Below are 8903 nucleotides of genomic sequence, written 5' to 3'. Positions count from 1 at the left end.
CAATTGAACAGCTACTAGGAGCATGGCACCGTTCATGGTGCTGAAGATACAGCCACGAAGAAACACCTGCCTCGGGATTCCATTCAAATGGGGCAAAATAGTAAAGCAGCTGCATACGGAGCGTATTAGTGCTAAGGAGCAGACTCAAGCAGGAGAGCGGAGCAGGGAATGGGAGGCTGGGATTTCAGGAGAGGTGGTGATTGGAGGTGCAGCAGCAGGAAGTGGGCAGAGGCTCGGAAACTGAGAAGATTTTAGTCTGATTATGCTTCCCTTCTCCTAGCTCTAAAGCTTTCTTCTTGTGCACCCCTAAAGCTGGGAACATCCGGAATATGTGGACAATGACGGTAGATGCGTAGAGAATCTCTTCGATGGGGAGGTGGGGGAAGTCCTCCCACATGACGCTTCTCCAACATCTCTTTCTAAGATCTAAGATGCTCTGCTAGACACCAGCACCTACCATTATGGTCTTTACATAATGAGTTTTCCCAAGCACGGCCTGCTCATGGGCTTTTGAAAAAGGATCGTTGGATTGGAATATTAACCAGCTGTTCTGAGAGACAGTTACCACTAGGTGGCGCCATGGTTCTGTTAGCGAGCAGTCCCATATCACACCTCAGCGCAATTGCCTGTTACGGAGAGAGTACATGCTAGGCATTCGTTGAATGTTTTCCCATTATTTCATTCAGTCCTCACAACACCATCTAATAAATAGGCATCATTACTGGCACATTTTACACACGGAAACCGAAGCTCTGAGACACAGCTAGGAAGAGGCACAGCTGGTTTCTGAACCTGACTATAACCCTTGACTTCTTGCCTCCGCAAGACAGTGAGAGGTTAGCTTTGTTCCCAAACCATCTAGTGTCCCATAATGATTGATGGGGTAAAAGTGGTCATCCGTGGCTTTCCCTAACACATTTGAATGACTAAGGGAGGGTGGACACAGAGCCGGCATAGTTAAAGTCCAGTGGCCTTCCACACTTTCATGTTAAGGGAGATGGGTTAGTTGGGGGTATGAGGGTCGTGACCCCAGTAGAACTCCAGAACTTACCCTGTTTTCCTCAGCATCTTCTGTCATTCCACTTTGTGGCTCTCCGCTCCCTCAAAACCCCAGCCCACGTGCCCTGTACCCTGGGGCCCCCAGCTTGCTGCCCGGGGCCACCTCACTCCAGCCCAGGTTATCTTGTGTTTCCAGGGGACCCTCCTGCTTCCAGGACAACGCCCATTCCCCCAGGTAAGGTAGTTCCCTCAAGACTCAAGGTAAGGCTGCCCTTGGAAAACGAGAGCAAAAGATGACACAAAGCAGCCGTTTTAAAAAGGATGGAGAGAATTCATATAATTCATATACCAATAAGGGATTATTGTTCATTGTGACTCGGCAGTAGGAGACATAAGGATTCATGTTGGCCGGATGGATTTCATAGCGAGGTGGATGATGAAAGCGGCCTTCCCAGAGGGACGTGCTGGCAAGAACTAGCTGATGGAATCCGTGGGTGTGTCAAGGACGGCCCTCTCCATAACCCCTCCTCCACCCTACCTTGGAGAACAGAGGTCAGCTGCTGGGAGTCTCCCACTCCTGGAAGGCTGGGTTCAACACCACATTCAGCCGGGCCAGCAGGGGCACCCTCGCTCACCTCCACAGAGGCTCCACTCCCAGACTTCTGACACCAGGGCCAGGCAAGGGCTCAGGGCCAGACGTCTAAGGCGACCTCGGCGACACCCCGGGACCACTCAGTCAGGAAGCAGACCCCCTTCCTCCTGCCCACCCCAGCTTTCTCTGAGACAACACACTGGCCCTCTCGATATAACGCGGCCGGTGTTCTATAATCTTAGTCGCACATTCGCAGGAAATGTTCACAGTGGCTGATTTTATTCATTACATTTTTTTAAAAAAAATCAGTTAGTTTTTCCTTAAGTTATGAAGTGGTAACATCAATGTAAAAAATTCTAATAATGTTTAACTATTTGTGGTAAACAGTAAGAGGCGAAAGTCTCCTCACCCATAATCTTAATTTCTATCTCTCTTTCCAGAAGGAGCTATTAACCACCTAGTGCTTGGTGTTTTCTCCCAGACCTCCTGTGTGTTGGGAGTGAGGTGGGGAGTTGGGGTGGGTGGGGTGCTGGGGAGTTAGGAAGAAAGACCGAGGCAACTTTACCTTGAGTCTTTGGGGAACCAGTTCACCCGGAGTCCCCAGCGGTGTGGGGACCGCAGCCCCTGCCTGAAGAACTGAGGGACTGTGGGCGGGGCAGGCACATGCCTTTGAAACACCTACACACTCCCACAAAGCAGTTTGCCTGCTCCAGTCACAGTCACTGGCTCCAGCTCTGCCCTTGAGAAACATCACGGTCAATTAACTGGGAAAATAGTGGACACGGCATGCCTCCCAACCCGAGTTTGGCTGCCCCAGAGCATGCTGGACACATCCCCATGATGCTTGGCGGGCAGTGTCAGGGCACGGTACTAATCTGATATGGGTCTCCCTTCTGCTCCCTCTCAGCACAGTGCTGGCCCGCCTGCCACGAGAACCATGTCCAGGTGCTTCCTACCAGGAGCCAGACTGAACGCAGAGCCGGACACCTGACTTAGACTCTCAGCAGCTGCCCTGCCGTTGGCTTGTTTGTGCATGTCCTCTGAGCTTCAATTTTCTTATCTTGTGAAAAGGACAGTAATACTGGTGAAGATCACGTGGGACAAACTGTAGTCAGGGACCCAGAACTGTACCTGTGCGTGAATTTATTCCGCGAGGCTTCAGGAAAGATTTAAAGCTGCTTACGAGAAAATATGAGTTTTAATAAAAAGCCTACAATAAAAGTAAAGAAGAAAGGTGAAGCCAGGAATGAGTTCAATGAGAGTATTGTACATAATTACACACTAACTATTGTTGGGCCGTAAATTTGGCTTTAAGCTTCCTAGCAGCCAAAGCGAAAAGGGGAAAAGCTTATCCTCTATAGGCGCATAAAATAAAGACAGCCCTCTTGCTCAGGAAATGTGGAACCCTCTGGAGGACCTCTCACACCGTAGAGGAAGGAGCGGCCCCCGGATGGCATCTGTGCAGTGCGCACATCGCCGAGGTCCAGGGGTCATTCCCTCCTCTCCCTTCCACACGGGCTTCTGGCATTACCCAAGCTCAAGTCAGAAAAAGCGATTGTACCTGGGAGGGCGGTTTTTGAAACGTGGTAGTTTGCTTATCTCTTTCACGGCTTCATATCTTTAAGGCCCCTTTATTTTTTTCCACTTCTGTTTTTGAGCTCTGCCTTGGGGAGGGTTAGGACTGTCATAGTCAGAATGTCAAGAGAAAGAAAAAGTCACGGTTCAGCTTGTGATGTCTAAGGCACCGAGGCGAGGCTTTGGCGTCTGCACCATCTGGAAGTTGGACTTTGACGAGAGAGAAAAGAACTTCCTAAATTTGCTGAGCTCCAATTAATAGATCAAGAACCAGCCTAGAGGGCCCAATTAAAGCGTCCAACATGAGACGAACAGCAAGCGCCCAGGATGAGATATGAGCAGCTCTGCTCCTCACCCTTTAGCGTGCACGCGAGTCTCTGGGCATCTCGTCAAGATGCAAACTTCGATTCTGCGGGTCCCGGGTAGGACTCAAGAGTCGAGTCCTACCCGGGACCCGCATTTCTAACAAGCTCCCAGGTGATACCAATGCTGCAGTCCACGGACCACTGTCCGATAGCGAGGGTATGAGTGGCCAGGCTAAAGGTGAAGGGGGAAGAGCCAGCCCTCCAGGGCCTGGGAACTGTGGGGAGAAGATGGGCCAGGGTCTGGGACACGGGTGGTCAGGCTTGTGTGCTGGCCTCGCTGCTCCGGGATGATGTCCCAGAGTGAAAGGACAAGCTGAAGAGACCGAGGGGAAAGGCAAAAGCAGAGGGTCCTTTGTGTCCTGATCTCCACTTAGAGTTTTTGGAGTGGGAGGAGTTGGGGGCAAGGGGAAGCCCAGTGGCAGCATGGACTGTGGAGACTGTGGCAGCGTGGACTGGGGGGGACAGTGGCAGCGTGGACTGGGGGGACTGTGGCCGGGTAAGGGTGGAAGAGTGCCTTGTTTGACGTTCCCAAAGCTCTTAGAAGGAACTGGAAGAGACCCAGCTTCCTGCCTGACCCCATGAAGATTTCTAATAAGAATCTGGCTGGGAACATGGGACTACCATGGGTCTTGGGCTGAATGGGAGTTACCACCATGCTTCGGGGGTCAGCAGAGCTTTCGAGGACAGAGGAGGTGGCCAGTTGGGTTGCCTGTGCCAAGAGAACAGGACAGAAGTCACACCCAACCTTGATGACAGTAGCGGATGTCCCTAGAATGGCCAGGGACGGACTGGGCCAGCCTCGCTCATGGACGGTCACATGGAACGAAGAGTCAGCTGGGGATACACCGAGGACTACTAGCTTTCCTGATGTCACATTACCAAGGGCACCAGGAAGGGTGAAATGACTCATTAGAGCTGAACTTTGAATTCACTGAATAGTCACCACAAACCAGTCAATTAATTAGCCTGCTGCATGTTTCTCTCACTACCTTACCAGGTAGATAGTGCGACGATATTCGATTCACTGCAGGAAACAAGCCACGGCTTTGCTCATGTGGCCAGAGTTGCCTTTTTTCCAGCAGTCGTAGTAAAGTTAATTCGCACTGCTGCTCAGTGGACAGCCCTTACCGCTGCTGAAGAGCACACACACGGGCAGCTCTGAGTGAGACCAGGAGAGACGCAGGGTCACAGAACCGAGGACACAGGCCTCCGGAGAGGTGCGGCTTCAGTGGGAAGTATCCCAGGGAGGCACAGTTTAAGAAAAGTCAGCACAGGGACGCCCAAATTGGCAGACAGGGAGCAGGGGAAGAATGTGAGAGAGTTTCAGCAAAGCATGGGGGAGGCCTCATCCATGCGTCCAGTGCCCTTTTTTAAGCTCCTCTTGTGTACCAGCCGCTCATCCAGAAACTGGGAAGTTGGGCGGACATTCCGTGCCTCGTGGCCCACGCCCCAAGGGGAGGGTGAAAGAAAGGCAGGCCGCGCCCGTCCTGCCTTCCAAACAGGAGCCTTTGTGGGGAGGTGGTTTGGACAGCGGGCATTCAAGGTGCTCCTGCGAATCCCCTGCTGCACTGCCCTCTGCCCTCTGCCCTCTGCCCTCTGCCCTCTGCCCTGGAGAGTTAGAGATGTGGATGTGGGTGAATGGAAGACCACTCAGATTTATACCAAGGAGAAGGGAGCAGCTATGTGACATTCCCAGTGACATGCTCTGTTGCCCCCCTCCCCATCCCTCACCCTTAACCCGCACACGCATGCACGCACACACACATACGCACTGTGTCTAGAACCTGAAGTTCAAGCTGGGGCAGGAGGTCAGGTGGCGCTGGCTGCTGAGAGCCCGAGAACAACTTGGAAGGCCTTTAAGTCTCTCTTGTAAGACATTCGAATTTATTATTAACATTTGCAGAATCTTTCAGCAGCAAATTCACTTTCATGAGGTGTAGACCCTCGTTGTAGAGTGGGGACCCTGAAGGTTAAGGGGGAGGGCCAGCCTATGGTCACGGTGCAAGGCCTCTCTCCTGCTCTCAGCTGCCCTCCGGCACGCAGGAAAGGATTAATTATTAATTTTTATAACAACCTAGAAGCTGATATCTGTGAACCACCAGCCCCGACACTTCTTTTCCAATATCCAGCCATTTAATTGTGGTTTTAGCTGGGTCAGCATGACGGTCTTGTAGTCTCAGAAGTGGAGAGTCACGAAGGCCGCCATCAGCCATTCCCAGGGGCGAAGGCCAAGTTCACATCAGGCGGTGGTAGCGTGGGAGCCGATAACGCTCTCTAAGAAACTCAGAGGCCCTCACCACATATCAGGGCCGGGCCTCATTATATTGCCTTTCCTGGCATTTAGTTGTCTCATACCTTTGTGTCATTGTCACTTAGCTTCAGTTTTCAAAGCACTTATGCAAACACCACCTCAGTTGATCCATAGTTGGACTGGGTAGATAATTGTTCTCTGGGAGAAAATAAACATTCGGAGAGGGAAATAACCCACCTATGGTCACGCAGACCTGAGGACTTCTGTCCTAGGTACCACCCACCTGGAGGAACGTGGAGCTGGAATATCCTTTTAATGCAGGGGTGTGAATTACTGTCCTTGATTTGGGGCTGCCCGTGAATCCTCTGGAATTTGGGGCATTTTTCTGAGAGAGAGCGTGCATAGTTTTCACCAGCCTCTCCGATCCCAATCAGGAAGAACCACCGCTTTAAAATAAGCAGCCAAACCCCTCTGTGCCGTTGCCCGCGGCTGTAGCCACCTGGTGGGGCCTTCTCTTGTAGCGTTCTGGGGTTTGCTGGGCACAGTCATGGCCAGGAGCTGGGCTGGCCGGGGCCTTTGCTTGAGCTCAGGTGTTTGGCTGCCCTTGAGCCTGGGACCGTCGGGCAGCAAACACCAGGCTAGGAGTCTTGTAATGCAAAAGGTCTCATTTACAATAGCGACACCAGGGAATAAGGTTTACAGGAAATGCGCATTAGTCATAATAAAACTACATTGAGGGATATTAAATAGTAGTAAAATACACCACGTTGAGAACTCTTAATACTGTAAAATGCCATTTGCCCAAATGTATAAGTTTTATGCACTTCTAATAAAAGTATCTAAGGTTTTCCTTTTTTAATGTGACACAATGAATTTACATTGAATAATTCACCTGGAAAAATAAATGTGTAAATTAGAGTCATGGTATTTCTAGGAAGAAAAGAACAGGGCGGATCTGAGCTCTCAGATGTTAAAATACATTAAAAGCTTCAATTATAAAACAGAGAGGAATGGAAGGACAGGCAGCTCAATGAAAAAGAAGGGAAAGCCCAGGAAAAGAAATGTATATATTAAAGGAAATTGGTAGTGTATGAAGAATGTGATGTTAAAATCAGTAGGGGAGAGAAGAGTTGTTTAGTAAACGATATTGGACTAATATGGGAAAATAAAGCTAGATCCCTACCTCATTCCATGTAGTAAATTAAATTCAAAAATCTCCATTTCTTTATAGTAAGAAGGGGTTATAGTTCCTGCCTCACGTAGGGGTTATGTGAGATAATGCACGTGAAGTTCTTAGCTCTATGTCCGGCTCACAGGACCCACCCGATAAATGTCGGCTAGTATTATTATTATTAGTGTTCTGATTAGCCCAGGTGGATTACGATGCAAACATGTAATGACAAAGGCGTAACATTACCGAAAGTTCAGGCAAGTATTTCCCTGACCTCAAAGTGGACACGGTTTTCACAAAAGCGAAGAGAACGGCGAAGGGCAGGATGGGCCAGGAGCCTGGGACGTCCTTACACTGTGACCCAGCAATTGCACTTTGAGGAATTTTATTCTAAGTATCTTCTCACAGAAATGTCCCGAGATGGTTATTAAACATTTTTTTTTATAAGAGCAAAAAGTAGGGACAATATAAAGTCAAAAAGGGAATGGTAAAAAAAAAAAAAAAAAAAACCCTTCTATTTGACCATCCAATGAACTTCTGTGCAGCCATTGAAACTTAAAAATCTTCTCAATGAACAGTAACTGACTGATTTCGGGAAATGCTTAGGTTAGAATAGTAACCATGACCCAAAGTAACATACATAGTACGATATCTCGAACACACCACAACAGTTATCTCCGTGTGGTGGAAATAACTTGGGATTTTTTTTCCTCTATTCTTTGCAAATTCACTGTATAAAACCTGCTTCTTTTATGATTCTACCAGATTTAACGAGGGCTTTTAATATCTATTTTTATAATTTAAAAAAATTGCCAGATTACTCATGCTTTTGAAAGTTATTTATTGAGCAGAGATTTTACAAAAGATACTTCTCCATCCTGGAGGACATTGGGGGTTTCTGCTAATAGGTCACCGAAGAACATGTCCACAATTTTCTTGAGTGATCTTCCCCTAGACATTACTTCTACAGTAAAATAAATCCAAATGAATTATGAGAAATTCAAAGGGCTTGTAATTTCCCTTTCCAGATAGGACAGGAGGCCCGCGCCCCACCGACCCCCAGATGGGCAGTTCCCCTCCATGATCTCGTCTTCTTTGGAACATGGCTACTGTGAAGAGGCGTGTGAGGAGCCCACTGCAAGGCCAGGGCGCCAAGGTGACGTTTGTCCCCACCCCCTGGGCCCGAGGTAGACAACCGTGTGCTAGACTTTCTTGAGAATTCAAAGTCTCAGGTGTCACATGTCCCCAGAGTCGAACATTTCCCTCGGGTGGAGACTCACTGCCCAGAAGCCTCCAAAACAAACATCGATAAGCAAATGAGGTGCAGAAGCTGGCAGGCGGCCAGCTTGGGGCAGGATGCCAGGCTCGGGTGGCGAGAGAGCGAGGGCTCCCCCCGCACGGGCCTGTCGGGGCAGCTCCTTCCCAAGCATCCCCTGCTCCCTTCAGGGGCCGTCCCCTCCGGGCAGGCTGAGGCGCAGAAAATGGGAACACGGCCTGCCCGGGTGAAATTTGGCTGGCGCTGGCGTTGGGGGCAGGCTGGGCTGGCAGGACTCTTGTGAGGCAGGCAATTTCCGACAGGAGGGAAGATGAACTCACGTCATCTGCGCACACAGTGGCCACACCTAGGGCAGTGACTGTGGGCGCTTCTTACTAGGGCAACCTGTGTGTCTCAAGCTGCCTGAGGGCGCCAGGGAATGGCCTTGGCTTGTCCCACGCTTTCTGGGCCACCGGGTCCACGGACATCAGCCCGTGCCAAGGAGAGCAGGCTCACAGGTTCAGGGGCAGGGGAGGCAGTGAACTTCCCACAAGCCCACTGTCACTGTGGGTTGCAGCCTTGACCTTGGCTGGGTTTATGAGGGGCCTGATACGAGAGAGTGAGGACAGCCTTCCAGCCCGGGGAAGGAGAGTGGGGGAGGCCACAGGACAACTAGCATTCGCTGAGCTTTCACT

The sequence above is a fragment of the Rousettus aegyptiacus genome, unplaced genomic scaffold (assembly GCF_014176215.1).
Source record: "Rousettus aegyptiacus isolate mRouAeg1 unplaced genomic scaffold, mRouAeg1.p scaffold_m13_p_17, whole genome shotgun sequence".
Classification (NCBI taxonomy): Eukaryota; Metazoa; Chordata; class Mammalia; order Chiroptera; family Pteropodidae; genus Rousettus; species Rousettus aegyptiacus.
Note: the sequence above shows the minus strand (reverse complement) of the source record.